The sequence below is a fragment of the Girardinichthys multiradiatus genome, chromosome 1, assembly GCF_021462225.1.
Source record: "Girardinichthys multiradiatus isolate DD_20200921_A chromosome 1, DD_fGirMul_XY1, whole genome shotgun sequence".
Lineage (NCBI taxonomy): Eukaryota > Metazoa > Chordata > Actinopteri > Cyprinodontiformes > Goodeidae > Girardinichthys > Girardinichthys multiradiatus.
In genome coordinates, this window is record NC_061794.1 from 44,279,727 (window position 1) to 44,307,683 (window position 27,957).

At 40.3% G+C, this 27,957-nt stretch overlaps 1 protein-coding gene across 4 annotated transcripts in view; it reads right to left on the bottom strand.

The window, feature by feature from the left end:
- nckap5l (NCK-associated protein 5-like) overlaps positions 1 to 27,957 on the bottom strand; it is a 55,766-nt gene that overhangs the window by 22,515 nt on the left and 5,294 nt on the right. Inside the window, exons 1-2 of one of the 4 annotated variants that reach the window (XM_047368857.1) lie at positions 5,631 to 5,964; positions 2,111 to 2,183 (exon numbers count right to left, since the gene is read on the bottom strand). The exons of 1 other annotated variant lie outside the window; for it this stretch is intronic. The gene's annotated coding sequence lies outside the window, so the exon portion shown is untranslated. Of the gene's footprint in view, positions 1 to 2,110; positions 2,184 to 5,630; positions 5,965 to 27,957 lie in introns of those variants that run through there. 2 more of the 4 variants (XM_047368848.1, XM_047368873.1) reach the window with 2 other exon arrangements.

Sequence of the window (27,957 nt, forward strand, 5' to 3'; positions counted from 1 at the left end):
TGGAACCTCTGATGGAAAACAAATGGAAAACTGTATTTATCATGAGCTTTCACACAAATTCCACACATATCAGGGAGGAAAAGAGCTCATCTATGGTAAGTGTTCGAATTAGTTCAGTTTGTTTCTAAAGAACTGGTTCAGAACACAGGTCATCTCAGCGTGCCAAATGGACCTCACCACCTGGGCCAGATGTCAGAAAGGGCTCACAGGGGCAGAAGCACAGGGCCTCGAGTTTCAAGGAACCCCAGAGGTTTTCTATTTTTAAATCAATTGCAATAATTGTGCTTTCATTTCAGGCAAGTTGTTTTAAATTGTTGATTTTTTATGAATTTAAGCAACACTAAAGTATTTGAAAATTATGATGTTACGTGTCCTCTGACAAAATCCCAGACAAGTCAGATGTTACCACAGCAAGACGTGAGTGCATATTCCACACCTCCTTGGTTTTAAGTGACCTGGGTTAGTCAGGTAAACACTTTGGGTCAGATTGTTGGATGAAGACTATTCCAGAAAAGGTGCTGGTTGGTTGCCTTTCGTCATTTTGGGGTAGTAGAGGAACAATATTGACCTGTCTACCAGAGGATGTTTAAACTGACCATGCATCAGTTTGTACCTGTGGTGAGACCTGGGCTACCTAGCTATCAACTTACTGTTAACTAACTATAAGTAAAAGAACATTTTGTGAGTAGGGCAGTACAACTGACTGTAGCCCAGGGGCCCACATCTTTCTAAATCTGGCCCTGCCCAGCACCCTGTGCCCACTCAGGACAGGGAACTGAATTAAGGTAAAGCATTAAAACAATCAGTTTGCTTCCTGGGTCACTGTAGGGTTCAGCTAACCGCATGTTTATGTGCTTTTTTCCTGGCATCACTCGCAAACAAGATGTTTGGCATGTAGATAGAGTCTGATGGTTGTTTTGGAGGAGACCTGGTGACCTCAAGATGCTCCTATTTCCTGAAGTTCTGGAACAGTGAGCTTCGGAGATGTTCTTACTTTGCATGGTGGTGAGATAAACGTGGGTCCTTATTTGTCACAGTTCCAGTTGTTTTAAATATTTTAATTGCTACTCTGACAGTAGATACGTGCAAGTTAAGGTGAGTGGTTATTTTCATGTCACTCTTTGACATAGAAAAGGTCAAGATCTCACTGTTCTAACGCCCATTTAAAAGTGTGTAAGACAAATGTGTCATGAACAACTTATCAGAAGTTCCTAAAAATGTTCCTAAAAAAACTGATTTGTCCGGTTACTTTTACATGTACTTCATTGACATCCAGTTCTTAATCTATAAAGGTCCAGTTTGTTGATGGACCCACTGTTGCCAGCAATAGCAACTTTAACAATTCTCTACACATCTTCCAAGGTTTAGGAGTGTGTTTATAGCTAGAAGAGAAACCCAGAACTGCAGCCTCAGCTCTAATTCATCCCAAAGGTGTTCAAGAAGGTTGAGGTCAGGACTCTGCGCAGGACAGTTTCTCCACACCAAACTTATACACCTGCAGCCATGGAAGTGCAGTTTGGTGGGGTGTCCCAATACTTTTGGCAATATAGTGTATGTGGAAGGCACTGTAAATTGCAAGACCAATTGACGTAATTCCATTTTAATCCATTTAAAACAGTCTGATTTTGTACATCACTAATCATTTAAAGCAGAAATTTCTCCAGTAAACAAACAAACTACTTCAGCCATCCCAAAGATATATTCTCTAAAGATGCAGAACAGATTGTTGCTCCGGTTTATCAGATGAAACATTTCACGTTTTCTGAGCATCTTCAAAGCAAGCTGTCAGATTCATCAACTGGCTCTGAATAATTTGGTGGCTGGAAGCTCTTTTACAACACTGTACCTAAAAATAAAATTGTTTGATGCTTTTATCCCAGCAGAATTTTAATACTTTTACATTTTTAGTTTTTTTTTAAGTTTTTTTTTTAAGTAAGCATCCTCTGTAAATTCTCATCGCCGTTTAGTTGCATCACAATAAAGAAAAAAATACCTTTAGAAATAAAATAGTTATTTTGAGCATATTAATAAAATGCTAATCAAAATAAAAAGAGATCTGCAAATGATTTCGCAATATGTCACACAGCAACAAAAAGGGGAACCCCCTGACCTGTGGGTTGAGCTCCTGTTATGATTTACCCGTCAAGCTCCTCTGTACCCCCGACAACGACAACGCCACAGAGCTGAGGAGAGAAAATGCCAGGATATGTTTTAATCCAACAAAAAAAACATCTCAAGAATAACTTTTTCAATGAGTGCACCAAGATAAAATTTAGCTGCAACACATTTTCCACCCCTTCTGTTTTACATTTTTAAAAGCAACATATTTTTCAATGACTGCAAGAGGAAAAAACCGCAGCTAAATGTTCGTCTTTGAATTACATGATGTTGTCGTTCCTAAATACCACAAAACAGTGCTCTAAAAAAATATTTGACCCCTTACAGATTTCTTTTGTTTTTGCTTTATAGTCACATTTAAATGTTTCACATCAAACAAAGTATACTATCCAACAAAAATAACCTTTGCAAATACCTGACCCTATAGGAAATAATAACTGCACCAAAGCCTAACAGGGGGATAACAATTGCACTCAAACCTTTGATGTAAATGGCAAGGTCTCTTTTAAATCGCTGTTGAGGAATTTTGGCCTGCTCTTCTTTGCAGAATTGCTTACATTCAGCCGCACTGGAGGGTTTTCACGCATGAATGTCCTTTTCCACTTTTATCCATCGTCTATACCCACTTGTCTCTAAAGACGAAGATTCATCGAATAAAATGATAATATTAGTCCGATGTTGTTAACATGAGCTACTGATGTTAAAGATACCTGACCTCATAAGCATCGGCTGAGAAGCTAAGAGAGCAGCAAATGTTGGTCTGCGGCACGGCTGTGCCAACATGTGCAATACCTGGAGTGGATAAAGTCAGGAAAGTTGACAACCAGAGTAAAGATGTCAAATGTTAGGTGCTCCAGTGCAATTCAGAAAGAAAACAGGCTGTACTCAACAGATTTTGTTTTCACCGCTGACCTATAATAAACTTTCCAAGAAAATGTTTGTGTCTTAACTCATAAGACGGAAACAATGATACCTTTTAAATGCAAGAAAAGCTTATTAGTGGGTGTGAGTGGAATTATTTTTTACTGCTTTTGGGTCATTGTCACCTTTGTGATCTGCTGCAACCTTCGGCTGCTCCACGAGCAAACAGGGAACCGGTAGCTGAGGACAAGGCTGTTGCCCTTGGGACATACCAGCCCATAGACTGCATGCCCCCTAATCCTGTATCTCACTCTTTTCCTCAGTCTCTCCTTTCCCCCTTTCTACTCTGAGTCATTGTAGAGGAGGACTGGTGAATAATTCAGCAGAAACGCTGTTTAAGAACTCGCCTCTTAATCCTTTGCCGATCACATGGGATGCACAGGCTGCACGAGCACCACACAAAGACTTCTTACAGTCTAACATGGGATTCCCCATCAACCGTGTTAATTAGGTCAGGAAAGGGAAAGTTCAGATTATAAACAGGACACACCATCTGCCTCCATGACTTCGCTGAAGCCTTATTTTTTTTCAAACTGACACAATTTTGTTGCAACAATAACTCCTCATTCCTAAAGGCTACTGTATCTGGGCCTGATCCTGCAGGATCTTATCAAACTGGAATGGGATTAGAGGTGTTGAGCATCTGCCAGTTCAATCTGGGTTTAAATAGAGGATCATCTGGTGTTACTGAACTGCACTCTGTACACCTGGCCCATGACCTGTGATCTGTGTCAGTATCACAAAGACTATCAAATCTGATGAGTATAAAGAAGAACATCAACACCATTGCCTCAAACAAAAACAAAGTGAGTCAAATATTTGATTCTAAAAGAGGTTGAGTGGAGATGCTGCAGATGAGGATGAATAAATCACAAATGGGGAAAAAAAGGAAACATTTATTCTGTAAATTATGTGTAAATGCTGTAAACTGAATGATTGAAGAAGCTAATCTGAAAAAATGTTGAACTGTAAAATTAACTAAAATATTAGAAGATATCAAAGAAATCTCTGCTTTATAACCACACTGAAAGGAACACACAAGAGAGGAAGGCATAATGGTTCGATGCTGTGAAAAAAAGATTAGATTTTGAAATATCATCAAATCTCTTAAAAAGCTAACAGCTATTATGTTAGCTTAGGTTAGCTAAAACTAATTGCTATGCTAAAAGCAGACATTAGCGAAAATGTCAACATTGGCTAACAAGCTAACATTAGCATGAATGAATTTTAGTGAACAGTATTAGCAAAATTACCTAACATGTTAATGGCAGGTAATAGGCTTCCATTAGTGATGCTAACATTGCCTTATTAGAGTACATGCAAACTAGGGCTGCACAATATCAGAAAAAAAATGTTTGTGAGTATTGTGAATATTGCAACGCCAATACTGATTGCTGTTCAAGTAATGTTTTTGTTGTCATAACACCCAACCTCCAGTGCACAACCTCCCCAAAGTTTTTTTTTATCACCAGCCATCACTGGTTTAGAAAAGTTTATTTTCAAAAAGTATAAAAACAATAAATAGAAGATAAAGCCATCATGATCTTTGAAGAGCTGAATATCACAAAGATGGGAGAAGCAGTCTGAGTCCAAAAAATGAAGGCAGAGAGCATCAGCAGCGGGAAGATCTCAATAAATCAAAAGAAACTCTGCTGCAGCGGTGAGAAGGAACGTACAAAAGCTTTTTAAATCATGTCAGTCTCCCTCTTAGGGATTTGGCGCAGGAAAAACCGTCTGAGGATGTGTCAAACGCCACCCTCTTCATCTGCCAATCTGGAGAGGTGCATACATACTGAAGTTCTTGCTGTGAAAGCAAAGTGTGTGGGTGAGGAGATGTAAACAAAGAGACTAAAACCTAAATCCTCACACGGAGGCGTCAACAAAGACAAGAGATGACTACATTTTCCTCTCTTTTCCAAAAGGAAACACAAATCTTTGCAAAAACCAGGTATTAGTCTGCGGCATTAATGAATACAGATAAATATCAAAGAGGAGCTCCGATGTGGGGGAGACAGAATCAGGCTGACGGGCTCCCTCTGTGCCGCTTCCTGTCTCGCATTTGGCTATATGAGCCGAGTTGAATCGCTGTGCATGGGTGATATTTGGGATGGAAGTGGGGGGATGGGGATGCAGGTTGGAAGAGGAGCGCTTCTCTTCCCAAAACGACATGACCGGCTGTATGCGTGAGAGCATTCAAAGCAAGAAACTAGAGGGTCCTTTCTTAAAATCAATGCAGGAGGAACCCTCTCAGATCCAGAACCCTCTAAACGCACACGCAGGTTTCAGGCTGCGGCGTCCAACACCCACTCAGGAGATTTATGGCACTTTGTTAACTGCAACCCAAACAGACTCGCTTCGGATTGAGTTCAGACGCAGTAACAGTTCTCACAGGACACACACACTCAGTAAATTTGACCTACTCCTAAACCAAGTGAAAGATATCATCTCATACACATGAAATATTTGCTTCATTATGGCACAGAGCGCCAGGGTGACAGGCTCTGAAAACCCCATGTCAGCTGGAAAAACTGCATCACCCTTTGCAGCTTACAGCTCTCTGCCATTAGAGGACAATTTCTGTGACAGCTCACCTTGCTGCTGCTGCTGCCTTTTCTGTCATCCAGTCAGAGGATCTGAAATCTCCTTCCAGCAGAATGAAATGTAAGGCACCAGAATGGAGAAAGAAAAAAAGGACGAAAAAGGCCTCAGCCTAACATGTCTGTTTCCCAGCAGAGGAGAAAATTTTCCCCCCTTGTTAAAAGTCCGATCACTTTCCGAGCTGGCTGAGGAAGCTGGTTTCCTCTACGCCGCAGCAACAACAGGCCTGTCCTTGGGCATGTGCGTTATGTCTGCAGAGGCTGCTGTATCTCCCATTGTTCCAGGACAACTGAGGCAGGCTTCCTACCCCGATAGACCCAGCCTGCTACAACAGCTGTGGACCAGCCCCCCACCTCTCTGCTGCTCCTCTGCGCCCCACCTCCTCCTCTTCCAACTCCTGCCTATCTGCCTGTGCTGCTGCTAAACATTAACCCTGCAGCTGCTGCCTCGGGCCATAAAGAGACGGAGATGATGGCCAGGGGGAGTTCAAAAGCAGACAAAGAGACGTAACAGAGAGGGGATATCCTACAGCCAGGATGATCTGACAGGACTTCGGCATGGGGTGATTCTGTGGCCTTGAAAGAAAACAGCCTCTGTGTTAAGAGGATTGTCTTCCTCAATCAGGTTGGCAAGAGGTGTTGCGTGTGAGTTATGTGTGACAGCAACTGAGAAAAATGGAAAGCACTGGAAATTTAGAATGAAATCCCAACAGGAATAAATAAACTGTCTCAGAAAAGTCCGAAGAAACGAGACCTCATATAATCTGATGAAAACAAAAGGAACTGAACTGATCCTTCAAGTCAGGCAGGAACAGAACCACGATTTGTTCTGTTGTCATCAGAACTGATCAGTGCACATGCCTGTTACCAGAACGGCACCATAAACACAAACTTTAAACGTTACTTCCTTGAACGGAGTCTGGCTCGTTTGTCTTTTCCAGACCGTTTTTACGATTTTCTGCAGTAAGAACCATTGTCTTTCTTATTCTCCATTCATCTTGTATTATTTTATTATTGTTATTATTAATGTTATTTACAACTGTCTATTGTTTATTTTCTTTCTTCTAATGGTCGACGTGCTCGAATTAAATTCATTCATTCTTTTTGCCATTTCTACAAGGAAAATTTATTCAATTGACAACATTTTGAATTCATCCGCAAAACCCATAGTGGTCTAATTTCTTCATTGCATGTCTTTTCTGCTGAATTTCCATTTTTACACCTTCATTAATCTACATATCTTCTCAGAGGGATATTAAGTTTTTTACATGACAATGCACATTTCAGAAATCTTCTTTTCAACATTATCTCAAAGCATAAACACCATTTAGACCATAAGCAAGTGGAAGTGATTACATTTCCTGGATTATTTAGGTTGCTCGTTTTAGATTTTCTTGTTAAAAAATTTTGTTGTCTATATTCACAAATAACAGCAGGACATAGGTCAAAAATGTTTCCCACATTCAACAAAAGAGCATACCGAAGTCTGCTTCTGGGTGAAAGTCGCTGGAGCTTTGTGATTTTATTTATTAGAAAGCTAAAATAAGAGCAGAAAACATGGTTAATACACTGTGCTCACCTGACATTTTTCAGTAAAAACATGTAACTTATCAGTAAATATCTTGCTCTAAGGAATTTTAAAAACTGTCCTTCTGTATTAACTGCAGGCCAAATTTGTAACATTCCTGAACCGAAATGTGTGGCCCCCGCGCCACACATTGGAGCACCCTGTTGTAGCATTTAGTATGATAGAAGTCTGTGTGCTGTTGTGAGTCTGCATGGGCTGGATTTTAGTATGAAGGTTTACTGAGATTTTTAAACTGCTGAAATATTCCATTACACTCTGAGTTATGGCACTCTAAATAGCACTTCGCTGCCTGTCAGCTGGCTGAAAAGCCACCACAGTTTTCCTTCACTAATAAGAAAGATAAATCCATCAATTTGGAAATATTTACAGTACACTCATGATGTGGAAACTAAAGGAGTGTAACCCATCACTCTAATCAGGACCATGCTTTTTTTGAGGTCAAAGTTAGCATGCCAAGTGTTGAGCAAAGGACTGTAGGCTGGCTGATAATAGGCTATTAAAGTATACTGCATCATGTAAAAATAACAATAACATCTTTTTTAATATGGTCATTAAAAACTGTTGCATATTTTCCATCAGTCGTGCAAAGACAGTTTTAAAATTATCATTTTTTTGTTTGTTAGGAATTTGTTCTGTTACAACCTTATCTGCTGCCATTTTCTGCAGTTTCGATGTATTATTTTGCTAACGACAACGCCTTGTGGTTGGTGGAGTGGTTGCAGTTAGTGCAATTCACAGCTGTAAACAAGCCATCTGCCACAATGATGCAACCAAGAAACTTAAGTAAAGCACACTTGTATGATAAAAAGAAACTTGGACAGCAGCGGCAAACACAACGGAAGAACAAGAAGAACTGAATGTTATGGAGGTTCGTGGAGATCATGGAAACACTGTACAACGCCTCCTTCCTCGGATCAGATGTTCAGATGGAAAGTTTGCAGCCGGCTTTGTCCCCCCAGCTCAGAATGCATGAGGCAATGAAGCTGGTAGGGTGATTTCTAGTAAAAACTACTTGGTTCTGTAAAGCAGAACTTTTTGTTTGAATAGTTACTCTATTTTATTCTAACTGAAAAAAGTAATGCTAAAAATCTATAAGTCTCATAATTCCCCCTAAAATTACATGCAGTAATTTTACTTCACAATGGATGGAAAAATGGATACGACCCAGCCACAGTGGACTGCCACCCAAGCAGATCACCTGATTGCTTATTATTTGGGAGGGACGATATATCTGCTTTGGTGTCGGCCGGTCATTTATTATATCTGTATCGGTTCCATCAGTAAAACCGAGACGATAACCGATGTTTCTTTCCATCTAGTTGCCATTTGTGTTCCTGGAGGGGGTTGGGCATCTGGGTTTAGTTTGGTCTTGTGACCGTGATAGAGATGCAGCGCAGGATTGTGGGCTGTTTAACTGAAGCAGAGAAACAACGTCAGTGGTGTGGTCATTTTTTCACGGTGTTTAAAGTATAGGGAAATATTTATGATATTTTAGCCTCATTGCATACAAGGCAATTATGCTATGATGCTAATGATATATATATACCGGTAATCAGCAAATATCGGTTATTGGTTGTAAGACCAATATTAATATTGGATATTAAACCAAGTTTTTATATCCGTGCACAACATTTAAAAACTGCTGCTAAATAAAGAAAGAAAGCAGCATTTAATCTTATAATTTTAATCTTATAATTTTAATGTTTCTAACATTTTAAAATAAATGTCCGAAACATTATACCAGAAGTACAGTAATATTGCAGTAATAGTCTGGTATTACTACTATGTCTCAACTTGATTGACAGTATTGTTTGCATTTATGTGAAATTGTCGTGTGGCCAACAGAACCAATTTTCCTTTCTCACAGCGCTGGGAGAATCCTCTTCAATTAGAACCCTCTCTGGAGTTTTTCCAGCATTTCCAGCTGTTGGAGAACATCTCCATGTGAAGAGCAAACAGAAACAGGAAGTTCAGGCCAAAGTGTCCCAAATTTCCCTGGTGTATAAGTGTGAAAACATTTGTAATTTCTGTGAAGGAGCGTTCAAGCAGCAGCAGGGAGTTTCTCCGGTTCTGCATGCAACTTATTTCTCAGCCCAGCGTCTCTGTGTGATTTATCTGTTCAGGTTTTCACCCCCGTGTGACTCATCTGCTTTCCTTGTTGTTGAAGCCACATCATCCTTGTAGACCAGACATACCAGACAAACTAAGCAGAGTCTGATGACAAAATAGCTGCAGCAACAACAATCACCAGGGAATGGAAAACATGGGATTCGAGACCAGCATGCAGGAGGACAAACAATGAAGCAGCTCGAAGTACACTTGACAACTCATCTTCAGGGCCCAATCTCGTGATTTGGAAAAGAGACAGCTGCACTAAGAGAGTTTAGGTAATGAATTCCTGCCTCAGATGCTGCAAACAGCTTTTTCAAAGCAGATCCAAACGATTTGAAAGTTGATTTTTTTATTTATTTTGGCCTGAATGCAGCAGACAGAAAGATCTGACCTGAATCAACTCAACCCTACAGCTCACTTCCTATATAGTGAAAATCAGCTGCTCCAGGGCGCCAAAATGAACACCAGTTGTTTCCAACTAGCCATTCAGGTCTCAGTCTACCCCGCTTGGCGAGTACTGAGCTGCCCCAGATTCGCAGAGGAATTACAGCTTTCGTGTCTGAAATAAGAGTGGGGGGTGTGGGGTTGGGTTTTTTTTTCCCAAGGCGAATGCTCACACTGATAAATCCCATATGGGAAAATTAAAAGACAAATTCAGTTCAATTAATTCAAAGGAACTGTTTGACAATTTATCACCTTATTAGTGAAACGTGCAGGGAGTGTTTCCAGTTCATCCTCCAGACTGGACCTCCAATCTGTCCAGCTGACGGCTGAAGATTTTACGTTTCTCTTCAAAGACAGTTAAGCTCTGGTCACTCTAGAGCTGCAAGAAATCCATAAGCAACTAATTACTGCTTCTCATCAAAAATATTTTATTCTCACTAAGTTCTTTTTAACCAAAACAATCAATTCTTGCACATAATCTAGGTTAACAGTTAAAAGATACAAAGTGGTTTTATGCCTGACCTCAGTTTAACAGCTGCCGTTATTCTGATGGATCTGTTTGATGAAACATCACAAGCTAACAACAGGGTCAAATATGTAAATAACAAGGAGACTCATGCCAACCCAGCAACCATAGACTCGGTGGAACTGCTGCTGAAAGTCTCTTCATGATTCATCTTTGGTTGCGAGCTCCAAGTCTTTCTCCAAATTTTCTAGGGGTATGAATACCTGTGGGCTTCATTATACAGCCTGTTCTACGACATCTTTGATAAAACAAGCACAAGTCCATCCTCTAAGCCATGCAGGGTCCACGTGGCAGGATTTGTCACATTGGCAGCTGTGCAGCAATGACTCTGCATGCCACTTGGTGAATGAAAGGCTGTCAGGGGATGGTCATTTCTCTGATGCGTCAGAGATGGACCTCTCTACGAAATGAATGGAACTTTGAGGGAGTAGCTTCCCCATTAGGAGGGTTCATTGTCTGAGCAGGCCAACATGACCTGAAACAGTTCCTGTCACATGTTCCCCCTGGAGCTAATGCGAGTGAAGGAGGATAAACAACAGAAAAGGCTTATTGTCACCCTGTTTGCCATCCATTTCCCCCCCCCCAGTGAGGATCTTCAATAACTCAAAAGAAAAGAGTTGGCATGAGGATATCAAGGGGTGATTACACGCATGCTAAAAAGATGGAAACATTCTGCAAGCCAGTCCAGATAATAGCATGTGATGGGCTCCAAATGCAATGCAAACATGTAAAACAGCAGCACTAGTCACACCACAGACAATCACAGAACGTCTGATCACATAAGAAGACATATTCAAACCCAAAACCAAAAACAAAGGATGACCACTTCCAAACAAACCGCAGCGTAGCAGCAGGGGCAGTTAACTAAAAAGGAAATCGATTTGTTGAACCACTGGAGCATTTAAGGCAAATAATCATTTTAAAAATCAGTTTGTCTGCCAGCATCCTGCTCTGGTCAAAGTTCCATCTGTGTGACGTCAGAAAACTCTTCAGCTTCCAGTCAACTTTAGCTTTAGAAATGAGGCCTGGAGGCATCCAGTTTGCATGTTCTACCTGTTACCTCATGGATTTGTTATTCCGGATACTCCGGTTTCCTCCCGCAGTCCAAAACTGTGTGTTAGGGATATCAGTGTCTACATTTAAATAGGGTTTGACTGCATGTATGAATGGCTGCTTGTCTCATACTTCCAGTGATGGACCGTCCAGGATGTGAACCACCTCAGCTGGGATGGTGCACGAGCTTCCTGCAACCATGAATGGGTTTACACGCTTCCTACAGAGTCTGGAAAAGTATAGAATTTGATTTCAGTATTTTCCAGGTCTGGCAAGTATAGAAAAATCTAAAAGTATGGAACCATAGTTGTATTTCCAGAATTCATTTCTTACACTATTGTTAAATGTTATGTCTTTTGCATCCTTCCTCCCTTAAATCCTGGCTTCTTCCCTGCATCTTTTCCATCTTCCTCTTGTCCTTCCTTCCTCCCTCAGTCTTCCTTTTTCTTTCCTGTTTTTGTCCCCTTGCCTCTTTGATTTTCCTTTCCCCTGCCTTTCCATCTTTGTGTTCTACCTTGCTTCCTTTCTCGTCTGTGTCCTTCCTTATTTGCATCTTCCATCCATTCCTCTTTTCCTTTCTTTCCCATCATGTCCTTCCATTTTTTCCCTTCCTCCCTTCCTGAAACTTCAGAAAAACTGATCTGCTAAAGATAAAACATGTAGAAACTCTGGCTTAAGCGTACAGAAAATGAAGAGATAAGGAAACATTTTGCTGCTTGTTTTTAGTAACACATTTATTGATCTTTTTACAGTTTCTATGAACTGCACTGGAAAACCATATCCACCATTTCCTCTCATATAGTAATATTAAGAGGTGATTTTTTTCTCTCTTCTCATACTGCTGTTTTACTTTGTTTGGGCTCCTGTTGTTCCAGGGATGTAGCAGGAGAGAATGCCAATCTCAGATTTCAGTTCATGAATCATTTTATAGATTCATTAAGAAAGAAAGACGGTAGATCAGATAAAAAAATGAAGAAAATACAAACTGCATTCACTTCTTGTGAAGATAGTGGGAGGAAATATCCACGGGCAGATGGTTCGTCGTAGAAGAATGGAGGGAACTGTCTGTATCAGACTTGTAAATCAGTCTGGGGAACAAACAGTCACTGAGTGAAGGATAGTTTAATGGGAAGGAATGTGCAAAGCCCCGACTGAGGATGCAGAACTAATCCACCTTCGAGAAATGTGACACCAGGATGTGCAGCACCCACATTCAGCGCTATAAACCCCCCTGATGGAGTTAAAGGAGACCTTGTGTTAATTTGCATCAAAGCCCAGATTTACTCTGACCTCATCAGGAAGCCCACAGTTGAAGCCAGTGAGCCATTATCACTGGCTGGTGATAATTCTGGCTTGCTGATGGTGATAATTTGTGCAACATAAAGCAAGCAGAAAATGACTTTCCTCTGAGGAGCTGAGACTGGTGGCAGAAGATGAATGAGCATCTTTCATGAACCATATTTTTGGGAACCTTTCAAAGAAAAATGTGCCAGTGGTGATTTATTTTGCCATTTCAGACATGCAGTAGAAACCATTCACGTTGCATTACAGAGTAGGAAAGAAAATCAGAAAAGTGAAGGCATCACTGAGAATTTAAAAAACTAGAAACTCATGAACTTGCTTCCTTGGGGACCGAGATCTTTTTAAATCTGCTTTATCTAGCATGTCTTGTATCAATGTTGAACATGAAGCACTTTGAGATATTCAGATCTTCAAAAGGAGCTATATAAAAAGAATTGTACTTACCTACTTACTTACAGCTTATTTAGCTTTTTTCTTGCCGAACCAATATTTTAAAAAAGGCATTTGTATTAGTTTGGACACATCTTTTCATTCAAAGAGTTTTCTATATTTTCATGACTATGAATATTGTAGCTTCACACTGAAGGCATCAAAACTATGAATTAACACATGTGGAATTATATACTGAACAAAAAAGTGTGAAACAACTGAAAATATGTCTTATTTTCTAGGTTCTTCAAAGTAGCCACCTTTTGCTTTGATTACTGCTCCGCACACTCTTGGCATTCTGTTGATGAGCTTCAAGAGGTCGTCACCTGAAATGGTTTTCACTTCACAGGTGTGCCCTGTCAGGTTTAATAAGTGGGATTTCAAGCCTTATAAATGGGGTTTGGACCATCAGTTGTGTTGTGCAGGAGGTGGATACAGTACACAGCTGATAGTCCTTCTGAATAGACTGTTGGAATTTGTATTATGGCAAGAAAAAAGCAGCTAAGTAAAGAAAAATGAGTGGCCATCATTACTTTAAGAAATGAAGGTCAGTCAGTCCGAACAATTGAGAAAACTTTGAAAGTGTCCCCAAGTGCAGTCGCAAAAACCATCAAGCGCTACAAAGAAACTGGCTCACATGAGGACCGCCCCAGGAAAGGAAGACCAAGAGTCACCTCTGCTGCGGACGATAAGTTCATCCGAGTCACCAGCCTCAGAAATCGCAGGTTAACAGCAGCTCAGATTAGAGAACAGGTCAATGCCACACAGAGTTCTAGCAGCAGACACATCTCTAGAACAACTGTTAAGAGGAGACTATGTGAATCAGGCCTTCATGGTAAAATAGCTGCTAGGAAACCACTGCTGAGGACAGGTAACAAGCAGAAGAGACTTGTTTAGGCTAAAGAACACAAGGAATGGACATTAGACCAGTGGAAATCTGTGCTTTGGTCTGATGAGTCCAAGTTTGAGATCTTTGGTTCCAACCACCGTGTCTTTGTGCGGCGCAGAAGAGGTGAACGGATGGACTCTACATGCCTGGTTCCCACCGTGAAGCATGGAGAAGGAGGTGTGATGGTGTGGGGGTGCTTTGATGGTGACACTGTTGGGGATTTATTCAAAATTGAAGGCATACTGAACCAGCATGGCCACCACAGCATCTTGCAGCAGCATGCTATTCCATCCGGTTTGTGTTTAGTTGGACCATCATTTATTTTTCAACAAGACAATGACCCCAAACACACCTCCAGGCTGTGTAAGATGACCTGGCCTCCAGAGTCACCGGACCTGAACCCAATCGAGATGGTTTGGGGTGAGCTGGACCGCAGAGTGAAGGCAAAAGGGCCAACAAGTGTTAAGCATCTCTGGGAACTCCTTCCAGACTGTTGGAAAACCATTTCAGGTGATTACCTCTTGAAGCTCATCAACAGAAGGCCAAGAGTGTGTGGAGCAGTAATCAAAGCAAAAGGTGGCTACTTTGAAGAACCTAGAATATAAGACATATTTTCAGTTGTTTCACACTTTTTTGTTCAGTATATAATTCCACATGAGTTAATTCATAGTTTTGATGCCTTCAGTGTGAAGCTACAATATTCATAGTCATGAAAATATAGAAAACTCTTTGAATGAGAAGGTGTGTCCAACCTTTTGGTCTTGGAAAGTTGGATTAGAAAACCGATGCCTGGTCTGATAAGTCTCACTTTCAACCAATGGGTCTACCCTGCCTTGTATCAACAGTTTATGCTGCCGTCGGCGGTGTAATGGTATGGGAGATATTTTCCTGGCACATATTGGGCCCCTTAGCACCAACTGAGTACAGTCTAAGCAACACAACCTTCCTAAGTATCGTTACTGACCCTTTCCATTACAATATATTGTGAATATATTGTCATCACAAAATCAGTATGTGCAATATTCATATCACATATTTGGAGTGTAATAATTGTTGGATAATATATTCAAAGGGTTACAAACTTGCATTTTTTATGCTATTGTAATATTTAACCAGTTGGACAGAGTCTCACGGCAGCAGATGCTAACACCGAACACAAATAAGATTGCCCAAAACGCTAAAGGTAGATGACCTTCCTTTAAGACCACAGTGAACCCATCTTCTGATGGATGCTTCCAGCAGGATGATGCACCATGTCACAAAGTTCACATCATCTCAAACTGGTTTCTAGAACACCTCCAGTCACCAGATCTCAGTTCAAAAAAGCACCTTTGGGATGTGGTGGAAGAGGAGATTTTTATTGTGGATGTGCAGCTCACAAATCTGCAGCAACTATGTGATTTTATCATGCAGGTATGGACCAAGATGTCTGACACTTGTTGGGTCTGTGGCACAAAGAATTAAGGCAGTTCTGAAGGTCCAATACAGGTACTACCAAGGTGTACCTCTAGACGTAGGACAGACATAAGGACAACAAAATTCTTTTTATGTTTTGAAAAACAAAATAAAGATTTTATAAACCTCTCTCCAGCAATGATATGATTTTCTTACTTTACGTGTTTTATATTTATACTGTGAAGCACTTTGTGACGTATTTATCTTTGAAAAGAGCTATATGAATAAGATTTCCTTCTTCCAGTGCTAACGCTACAATAACATAGCATTTTTTCTGTCTATCATAAGCATTTATAAACATTTGTTCCACTAGGTACTCAAAATGTTGCCACATAAACCATTTAAAAGCTGCAGGAGCGTCATGAAACCTGATTTTCCCCAGACAAAGCAGTGTCACATTTTAATACTCCAGGATATCATATGGTAAGATCCGGTTCCACTCCTACCATTTAAGGACCACTAAGTGAACAGCCAGTAGCCCAACATACAACAGCAATGCCTGGCAGTGTTAGTAGGAGTGGAGCTTTAAAGCTTTGGTGTCTTCTGCATCATCATCATCAGTTATCAGGACCCAGGATCTAACACTGATGCTGTCAGAGGCAGACAGTGAGAAGCTCTCAAGTCCCCTCTGCATTAAGAGGTGCACCAGTCTATGCAGTGAAACAGACAAGTTGCTCACCACACTGAATAAGTGGCATGTGCACAAAAACTGGTCCAGACAAAACCAAGGGATGAAATCCTGGCACGGTCCACTTGGTTTACTTTGGGTTCAAAGCTTTGTTCACCCTGCTTGACCTTTAATTACTAATTAGTTCTAATTTATAAAACTGCCTCAGAAAATTTGAAAACATGTATTATAGCTGATTTTGATAGAAATTTAAACTGTGATGATTACTGTTAACTGTTGGAAACACAGAGGTGTACAATTAGTCTTTACCCAAACGTCCGCCTCAGAAATAACAATGCTCTGATGGTGTTTCATTCCAGTGATCACAGAGACTGCTAATGAAAGCCATTTGTAGGGATCCTTGTAAAAATCAGGTCTCGGGTCTGTGAGGGATCGTGCAGGGAGGTGCTGCCTCCTTCCAACGAGACTATGGGCTGTACAACCAGGCTTCCTGCCAGAAGAACAATGGCATTTTGTCCTCCACACCACATTTCCATATGTGGCAGCAAGCGCTTTTACTCCAGATCCTCAGTGACTCGTTTCAGCATCAAACCAGTGACCTTTGACATGCCTGGAAAAAGTATTAAACAAGACAAGCTGGTGAGTCCAGGTCACACAGACCTCAGGTCCAATGCTGCAGAGCTGTTGTGGTGTGTGAGAGTCTCCCTGCAACCAACAAGACCACATGTGGTGAGCAGAACAGTCGAGCTATTTTTGTTATGCCAGGCATCCTGAATTTAACCCAGCTTCTCAGTTTTAGACATGTTATTTTAGGATAATTTTAGCTGTGCTCAAGCAACCTTAGACTTAAATTTCTTTTCAGAGATGACTTTACAGGCTTGATTTAACCTGTAAAATCTTGATTCAATTCATGATTTTATTTTCTGCAGTCATATTTCTTGCATCAACAAAGCTCATGAATGCACTGAGTGAATCCGTGGGCATATGTAGTATTCATCTACAAGTGCATGCAAAAAGCAACATCATAATTGTTTAATTTATCCGCCTCTTTATAGGAAACATACCAGTTTCCCTTCCCTAAAACAGGCACCTTTATATTTCATCTTTGTCACTTGTTCATTTAACTATTTAAAAATGTTGAGTCGCTAATAATACTACTTTAGCCAAACCAGGTTCTGCCGACTACGGCTATTTATTGATACAAACCTCTTCTATAGAAGAAATAGCATTTTATTGTAATATTGTACGATCCTGTTACATCGCTACTAGAGATGCACCGGAACTGACTGTACTTGAGAGCTCCCAGGTCACACTGACAACGCCCTTCTGTGTGAGCACTGTTATTGAGTGAAGAAAACTGAAGGTTATCATTGAGGTGTTTTGAAAATGAAGTGAGAGGAAGCATCTGTGCTTCATTTAGGCTGGGAGAGAGAGCAGGACATTTTATTTACAGATAACAGGAAGGTGGATTACAGCTCTTTGTGAATCCTGGTTCCTGAAGAACATTACTGGGATGAAAACTTGCCTTGAGATGGCAAAGAGAAAAAAGTAGATGTTCTTCAGCCCTGCTGGACTTGTCCAGGGTGTACCCCGCCTCTCGCCCAATGGCTGCTGGAGATCGGCACCAGGATGGATGGATGGACGGAGTCATTTAAATTGATTGCAATGCAGCAAGTCTCCATCAAGCAAGTTGAGGAAGATATTTTTCTCAGTTGTTGCACCATTTTCAGTTGTTCATTTACGCTCATCTTTTCTTATTAATGCCTTCTAAATGCAAATGTGATAAACCAATGGAAACCCAGCTAACTCTTTTGAACCTGTAGCCAAAGAGTTGCTTAAGAGTCGTCATCTTGCCTGTTGCTGTAGAGTCTACAGTTTCCTTAATGAATGTAGATTCTGGTCTGTTGGAGCAGCAGCTTTACACAGCAATGTCTGCGCAGACGAGGCCTGGCAGAGAAAAGATTTGTTGGATCACCGATGTAACTATGACATGTTTTTATGACTTATTGTTTTTGGTTTTTTTAAACAATGGAAACATTTATTTGGTCACAAACCTGTTTTAGTTATGCCTGTTCAGACACAAAAGGTCAGGACCTTCTCTCACTCAAGCTGTTTTTGTAACTTGTTTGTAGGAGACAAAAGTAGGACGTCGCCACGTCTTATTTTTTTTTATAGCCATTGCACATGTGGCCCACAAATGCACATTAGGGGAGGGTTTATCCATCCAGATGCTCTCCTTTCAGAAAAGCCCAAAATGCCTGGTGTTAAGTAATGTTGAGTTAAAATAAAGATGACTGAGGAGATAACCTGACTGTTACCCATTATTCACACAGAGCAGCAGAGGTGTGAATAAGCTATACACCAAAGTCAAAGTTCTGACCCATAGAACTGGAAATGAGTGGTTCTTCTGAAGAAAACAGGGAAATATTCCAGATTTAAGGACTTTCTGATTCATTTTAATTTAATTCCATAAATACAACACCAACCTGCAGCTAACAGCCGCTTCAAGGCAAATTACATAAAGAAACCCACCAATTCATAAACTCCCACTGAAGAAGCTGTTGCTGTACAGCCACAATGCTGGAAAGACGTTTGCACAGTATATCTACAAATATCAGTTTTTAGCTTTAAAAGACACCGTTGAATAGTTGTCTTCAGGTCAGAATGATTATGTAACATAAACTTCACCAACTGTTGTTAAGACAGGATTTGGGTGCACAAGTTCGACTTTATTGTGATTATTCTCTAATCCAGGAAGTCACAATTTTACACACAAGCTGGAATAAATTTACACACCTTCACAAATATTTGGTTAAATGTCCCTAGGCAAGTTGATGCTGAACCGAGTTTTTGTAGCCATCAACAAGCTTCTGGTCAAATTCTGGCAGGAAACTCTGGTGTAAATGCTTGGTCATCCAGGACATGACAGTCCCAAGTGCTTAAATAGAAGGAAAATGGACTTCTTCTCTTGATTCTTCAAGACATTTTTGCTTCTCACCCAAAAGGCTTCTTCAGGTTCTAAACACAGTTGGAAGTAACCCGATTTATGAGTTGTCACACACCAATAGGGCCGTTAAGGTCACTAATGGGGCAATTAGGACACGCGAGTCACTGGCCATACCCTCTAATTCATCTTCATCCTTTTTCAATGAGAGTCCAGTTGCTTTCTACTTCAGCACTGGATGTGACTACACTTCGGTGTCCTGCTACCCACCCAGCTTTTGAAAATTTGCAGGTATGCAGGATATATGTGGAAGTCTGGTTGTGTGATAGTGATGCAACGCAGGATTGTTGGGTGCTTAACTAAAGTTAGCAGTTGGGTTTTCCACAGGACAAAAATCCATGAAATGAAAAAACAGCCACACTGTGTCAAAGTTGATTTGAAAGGACGTTAGGAGGTCTACCTTCTTTAAGATTCCATCCACTTTATAGAATGCACAAATTCCACTGTCAACGAAACAAGGCCTCAGGATGATACTACCACCACCATGCTTAATGGCAGGCACAGTGTTCTAAGATTTAAAAGTTTCATCATGATTCCTTTAAATATTTGGGTAATGTAGCCAAACAGCTCTGTCTCCGTCTCATCCGAGTGTAGACATTTTCTCCAGAAGATATTTAGCTTGTCCATGTGGGCAGCTGGTTTTACTGTGGATTGTGAGCCAGTGTTACAGCATCTTCCAGTTTATGTCAAACGTGAACCTTGGTGGTTTCAGGATTGCTCCTGATAATTCTGTGAATGCAATATCGCAATTGCACAGACTGCTTGGGTGCAATTTTTGGCAAGATACTATATCTTAGGCATTGATGCTGTGCATATCCACAATATATTTGACCAGTTGGATCGATTTAAAGGGAACATATTCTTAGCAATCAATCCTTCCTTTTCACCTCTAAATCATTCATTTGTGGTCTATATGAAGTGGAACCTCAATGCTTTGGTCTGAACTTCTTGTTCTTGTAGCTCCACAGGCTCCTCTTTTACCTGTTCTGAGAGCAACTCATTTTGGTGCCGTCTCTTTAAATGCTGTTTAGGCACTTCATACCCTGCCCCCCTCAAGGTCAACGAGCGCTTTTCTGCACTTCTACAGACTCCATGTACACAACAAAATGTATTTAAGGGCTAAAAAAGTGGATTTTGTATGATATATGTCCCCTTTAATGCCCACACCTGATCTATATTTTTAGTGGCTGAGATGCTAAAGATCACAGCGGGTAGTAAGGACATCATGGAATGAAGAAAAAAAAAAAAAAAAAAAGAGTCCGAAAAATCTGGTTTGGGATAAATAACATTGCAACTTTCACTCATGTTATCAGAATTATATATTTTCCCGATTTTGAGTTTTGCTGATTCTGATTTCATTTCTTCAGAGGGAACATGAAGAATATATTATGGGCATTATTCCTGACACTTGGCATGTAATCAGAAACAAATGTTGCCTTCCAAACAGTCCTTTTGATTATTTAATTGCACAGTCTGATACTGTGACGACAATATTTTCCACGGTATATTGTGCATCTCCAGTGTGGCATATGTATATATTTGAGTCAGTATGTATTAGGGATGCTCCGAAAATGTGGGCCGGGTTTTTCCTTTTACAATCCAATCAAACAAAACAAAACACCCTACAAAATACAACACATGTTAGAAAGGCCCACACTTTTCCTTTTTTTCCTTGGATGTGTTAATCGACCGAGCCTTTGAATAAATATTGACAATATACTAATTCAGCCTCACTCTAAAATGTTCTGTGTTTTAAAACCAACTGACTGAAGGATTCAGAGAGCAGTGACGCCAGAAAAAGAAATCTGTACCAGCAGTTGGGTGAAGACCATTGTCTCCACATCTGGACACATCTGTGGACCAGCCACAAACGCTTGGACTTCACCGTGAGTCAGCAGTTATCATCTACATCTCTTTCTGCACGACCAGCCAAGAGGAAGGTCTATTCATGGAGAAGCAAATATGTCTTAAGACTTTTTCTGAACCCGCAAACTTTGTGCAAGTATTTTTGACAGTCAAGACGATGTAGGAGAGAACCTGCAAACTAAGCACCTTGTTGCCAAGGGTGTAGGGAATGAGGAAGAGTTGAATGTGGGTGGGTGGACCTCAACATCCTTAATAACGACTCATTTAAAAATAAATGCAAATAAGCTGCAGCCCTGCTGAACAGGAACCTTGTTCAGAACATCCTGAATAAAGACAGAACCTCCCTCTGCCACTGTGTTCCTTTGTCCGCAGTCCAGTCCCAGTTTTCCAGAGTCACACTTCATTATTACCAATTTTTTCTGCACAGTAAATGAACAAAACTGCAGCTATTAGATCTTTCTATTTTTTGTGGAGCCAACGGGGATGTGGTGATGACCCGTTAGCTTTTGATTAACCAGCATTCCAAACCATATTTTCTCTGGCCCAACTGATGAATTGGATGCTTGTCACAGCTGCGGCGGCTAAAGGGCTGCTTAGCCAGCTTCAGTGTTTGCATGGCCACAGATTCCTGTGCAGATTTCTGTGCGGGGTGGATTTTTAAGAGGTCTTCTAGATTCCTTAGATTCTCTCTGAAATATTCAACCACACATATTTCAGCGGACACAGTGGATTTTTTGGAAAAATAATTTGATTTCAACTTGGGTTTGATGTTTTGGATTTTTCTTGCTACACCAACGCACAGTAAGGTTTGAGATGAGGAGGTTCAGTAGTGAGAAGAATCAAGCCTGTGGGGAAACAATGCAGATTGCAAATTTCTTTGATGTCAGACTCTTTGCTGGGTGCGCATAAACAGTTATGATGATGATGATGATGATGACGACTTGTCGAGCTCTCAGTTGGCTCTGCCGCCTGCTGGGAGCTCTGCCGGATCACATCGGCTCTGTTGGATATCTAATGAATATTTTTCTATGCTAATGCAAACTCCAGAGGCGCCTTCGGTGCATAACCATGGAAACTACACAACCTGTGTGCAGCACACAGCGAGACGATAAAGGGCCGAGCTGATTGCTGAGAACACGGGGTCCAGGTCCCAGCCGGGCACATCTTCTAAGCAGACCCATTTATGCAAAGCGTAGGGGTGCATAAGGTAGATAGGGTGACAGCAGGAGGTTCTGACCTGTCTGCACTCGCCTAGTAAACATCAAACTGACTGGATTATTGTCCTGTTTGTCTCTCCAACCTGTAAAAACCACAAACCCTGACCTATTAAAGCGATATTTCACAGTCAGACCAACCTTGAGCGTTCAAGGTTAGTCAGCTTGTTGAAATCCACATGTTGCTTCATGAAACCAACCATGAAATATACTCTGACAGGCTAAAATGTAAGCTGAAAAACAGATTAGCCTAGACAGAAGCAATTTTACTTTTCTGTTCAAATCCATTCAGTTGTTTTTCCCATTATAAGATGATATATCTTTATAAGGAACTGTTATTATATATTATTAATATTCTACTCAGAAAAATTTCTGAAAATGTCATTTATTTCCTCTCGTACTCTTGATACGCTTCAGGGAAGTCCAATTAGATATGGATATTTTTACAAATCCACCAATCAGGCTTTGCCTAGCAGATGCAGATTCCCAGTGGTCTTTGAAGTCTGCTTCTAATTTTGCTGAAACAGCCAGAAATGTAACAAATCTTGACCAAAAAAAAAGAAATATATGCAGGTTCCTCGATAGAGCTAAATAAATGCAACAGAAAATGAAGGAATGAAAGGTTTTTTTTTTTACAAGTTTCTCTCTGTGATTCATGAAATACAACAAAAAAAATTAAACCTCATTCAGTACATTGGTATGAAATGGTTTGTTTACACTGAGGAAATAGAAACAGGAAGAGATGAATGCATAGATGTGAAGTGAGGATCTCCATAAAGCTTGTCAGCAGAAGAAAGAATGAAGTGCTCTAAGATGTCCTGCTAGACGGCTGCATTGACTGTGGACTTCTGAAAACACAGTGGACCAACACCAGCAGATGACATGGTACCCCTAATCATGACTGACTGTGGAAATTTCACACTGGAATTCAAGATACATGAATTCTGTGGCTCTCCAGTCTTCCTCCAGACTCTGGGACCGTGATTTCCACATAAAATCTAAACTTCACTTTTATCTAAAAAAAGAGGACTTTCTACCGCTGAGCAACAGAATCAGAATCAGCATCAGCTTTATTCGACAAATTTTTGCACACAAACTAGGAATATGACTGTGGTTCTGCTTGCTCTCAATGAAGACATTTAAATTCTACATATATAAAAAATGTGAAATAAAGATAAAAGTTTTTTGCTCTCCTGTGAATATGTATATATATAGTTTTTCCAAAAGGAACAGATGGCACATCTGTGACGCGTACTTTTGATGATTTTGGCTTACAGATAATGAAAACCTAAAATTCAAGGAAATAAAAGGCTTGAAATATTTCACTCTAAGTGTAATGAATCTGTATGAGTTTCACTTTCTTGACAAATTATTGAACTTTTTCACAAATCTCTGAGTTTTTTGAGCTGAACTTGCATATGCATATTTCTCAACCATGGTCCTTCATCCAGAACAACTTGAAGGACAGGGTAAAGGACAGACTATCCTTGGAATAATAGACTTTAACTACCTCATATACAAGTTGTTAGGAGACCGTAGGAGAACAAGCAATGTGGAAATACAAACTGTGGAATGTTCTCTGAAAACCGCTGCAGAGCAGAGGAAATGCGGCCATTTAGAGAAGAGCAGACACAGTGAATGGCATTAGGACGGCCTAGAGCCCAGGCTTTCCGGCTTTTCACCTGTATCTGTATAATCCTTTCACTAGACACAACTGGGAATAACAGAATCACCACCACAACACATTGCTTCACAACCAGGTTCATCAGGACATGTGAATGCAAGCTGCAGAGTTCAGGACAACACCGAGATTTCCCAGGATCCTGCATCACTTAGGCTGTCCCTCACTCTGTCCATTGGAAGTGAATAATGAGTTTCTTAATTAGGGTCCCTAGCCCTCAGATCAGGCAACACTGTTGTTTTTAACAGGTTGAAAGCCAAATTTAGACACTTATTTAAAGTTACGACAATTTTCCAAGTTAAAATTCTATACATTTCCACAGTTCTGTCCATTTTTTTGGATGGATGGAGCAACATTTTTAAGAAATTCTGATATTTGTCATGTTTATTATATTTTTGGATGCTGTTATTTACTCTTTCCATACCATTCACACCAAAGAAAGACAAATTCCATACTTACCATACATTTCCAGACATTAACACTTTAAAGGAACCTCTTAATTGTTAATTGCTCTGTTTTCAGAAATAATGATATCATCATCAAAAATGCATTTCACTGAAATGTTTTGCACTTTAATTGGATTTCCTACACTTGGATGTTATGAGTTGGTTCTTGTTAGAAAATCCAACACAATTATCTGTAAAACCCAACTTAAACTGTTACCTTAGGCCTATGTTAGGGTATACGTCTCATACAGTTAAAGGAACTGTTAAATAATTTCTGTCTTTATAAACGAATCTTCATGCAACTCCTTTAAATATTTTTATGAGCTGAACTAGTTAACGGGAACAGCATCCAAATTAAACACTTAGCCTGTGCCACATTTCCTTCCTATAATAAAGACTCAACAGCGAATGTGGCGTCTACGCGAACCGCCTGATACAAGATGTAGGACAGAAATACCTTCGGAACATCTGTGAACAATTAGAGGCGAACAGAGAGAGAGAGCTGACACTCATGCTGCCCGTTCCGCTTGAATAAGTTGTTGGCACGACTTCTCGTGATGTAATGCTGCAAAGCCTGGAAACGCTATCTCAAAAGTTGCACTGCGACTGGGCCCTCAGAAACTTCAATCTGCACCAAACACGGGCGGCACAGACCATAAACATCAAACCACGAGCACAGAGTGGAACCACATTTATACACACACACCAACGCCCAACCCTGAGGTTCAAGCTTTGCATGTTCCTTAGTGGGACATTAGACCTTTCAGCTTTGGATTTCAGCTGCCACAAATAATTCATAAATGAAAATATCCTAGTTATTCCTAACATATGATGTTTTTTATATACAGATGATATTTTCATGCTTCCAGCTGCTAATAAACAAAAGGTTTAAATTGCAAGCAATGAGAAAAAAAATCTTTATATAGAGAAGGCATTCTGTTTCAAGACGTTACCTGAACTAAGTGGAGAACCATGTATAAATTGACATATTTCATCATATTACAGTTTCAGAAAACCTAAAAATCTTGACAGCAGTACCATAAATAATTAACCAGCTTTTCAATGGTTTTTTAAGCAGCCAAGTCATTTTAAAGCAGACGTTTTGGCTAAATGCGGATTTTTAGAGTGAGGTCTTTACAAAACGTAATCTGTATAACCATATATGGAGTGATGATGCTTCGCATGGATGAGCAGAGTGTCACAACCCCCTGGTATAAACAGAAAATGGATTTCTTTCTTAACAAAAGCAGTATTTTTACAGAGAATATGTTGAATGAACGAGAAGGCCCTTACTGGAAACACAGAAAATAATGGAGTGAGCACTCTTACTCCGCCCAAAGATCAAGCTATGACAGAAAACTGGATGAAAGTAAGCTGGTGAAAGGATGGATTTCATCTCCCCCTTTGATAACAGTGTTTTTCTCTTCAAAAATACTTTTACCAATAATGCAGAATCCTGACTTCAAGGAAGGAAACACCAGAAGGTGCGTGAGGAGGACACAGCAAAGTTCATGCCACGGACTGACAGAAAGCTCGAGCAGTCAGCAGCCAGACCATGTCAGCGAGTGTGGCTGTTGTTTGTGAGAAATCATTAATGTTTCTCAGGTAAGGAAATGTGTTATGTTTGGAGAATTTTGGCTTTCATTTACCCTCTACAAAATGTTTACAGACATCAAGGGATCTTGTTATTGAAATGTTTTTTCCTCAGTTTCTCAGCTAAATAAATAACAGATTGCATATTAGCGACTTGAGTTTCCTCCCAACCACATGTGTAGAAAATGACTTTTTAGGGCCCAAAAATACCAGCTATAGGTGAAATTACAGAGTTTGAGTGCTTTGACAGACTGTGTCCTTGCAATAATGTTTTGACAGCTACAGATACATTACTGTACTGCAGTGAGACTTTCACCTGCTTCGGCTAACAGCTACTATGTTTTACACAACTGCCAAGGGGCTCAGCATTTTAAAAAGGTATTGTGGTGACAAAGCTGTTAAGAGAAAAGGGAGTACTGGTACAGATTAATAATGCTGGTCAGAATTGGAGAGGAAATTACAATGTATTCCGTTTTTTAGATTTCTTTGTCAAAATGTTTTGCCAGAAGCAGTAATTCAACACTGTGGGCAAGTAACAGCATACTGGGATCACACAAGTGCTTTTAAATCCTAGGGTCGGGTGCTAGTCTGTTAGGTCTCAGAGAAAAAAAATTTCTGCATTTGGATGCAGTTTTTAGCCATCAGTAACTTGTTCTTAGGTGGCCACTGTTGTCCACAGATGCCTCAGTTTGGTGCTTCAAACATAACATCATAACGTGTTTGTATAGACCCAGAACCACTCCACTACCTGCATGAAAAGATCATAGGTGCCAGCCCTCTAATTCATCCAGCTGGATTTAGCGACTTTGCTATGGAGTCAGTCAAAAAGAAAAACACAGCAGCCTCCACTTCCAGGTGTGCTTGTTGCACATGTGCTTGGAGATGTAGATTATCCATCCTGTCATCCAAAGCTCTGAACATTTGCAGGAAAAAGCATTGATATAGTCATTTCATGCAGGTCAGCTCAATGGCCTTCATCTTTAACCACACCGCATTCTGTGCTCCCTCACTCGGTCAAGCTTGGTCTGCTGGCTGGCTCCTCAGTAGTCACCCATGCAGCCTCTCCATTATAAAAAAGATGGCCATTACCTTCCGAACATCATCAAATCTTATCCTTATGCGTCGAGCTAAAAATAAATGTATATGTCATTGAGCAATTGGAGCCACTGTGAAATTGAGCAGCACCATTCTTGAATTATGAACTAAACAAAGCCAACAGCACCAAAAAAAAATCAAACGTCCTCCAAAAGCCTAAAATGATCCAACTGTGTTCACCAACAACATTAGCTCAAGCTCAGTATTTTCTCTCTTCTTCATCTGGTTACATTTCGGTCCAAAGTCCCCTCATTGCATTAAGCGTCACCTTAAGGAGGCACAAAAATGACACCAGGAGCGTTGAACTTCCTAAAATATAGGTCGCCACATATGGAGTTAAATTTGTCTCAATATTATTCAATCAAACAAAAAACTAATCTCAATCAAAAAATATTAAGTTGTGATCAAAACTTTCAGAGTTTTTTCTCACAAAGAGAAAAAAGTTATTTGCAAAACAAACTTTTATTTGCGCAGGTCAAAAATCTTTGGTTACGAATCTCGCTTTTTTGGTTTTGACGCTCTCTGTTTTTGGTTGAACTCAACGAATTTTGAGTTCTGGAAACATGAACATCCTGGGCGGGGCCTAAAGACGAACGCTGTAAGACGTTTCCCTATTGGTTATCGCTGACTAAAGCAGCAGACTGTGATCCCCCGCATCTCTGAACTTCTGCTCGAACTGCAGGGCTTGCAGCGTCGCTTCAGTGAGGAGACATCAACTCTACAGAAGAAAACTGCGGTCAAGTGAGCCGACAGTCAGAAATACGCGGTGACGTCAGCCGACACCAGCTCTCTCTTAAAGATTAGCGTCGCGCATACAAGGTGCATTACGGTATTGGAGCAGAAATGATCCGATCCTGGCAACGGTTGAGAAAATAAGAGGAAAACAGAAAAGTAACCTACAGAACATTTATATTAATTACATTTTTACAACTTTCACATTCATGTTTTATGTAAAAGAATAAATATTTTATATTTTACTGTACAGTGTTGGAGAAA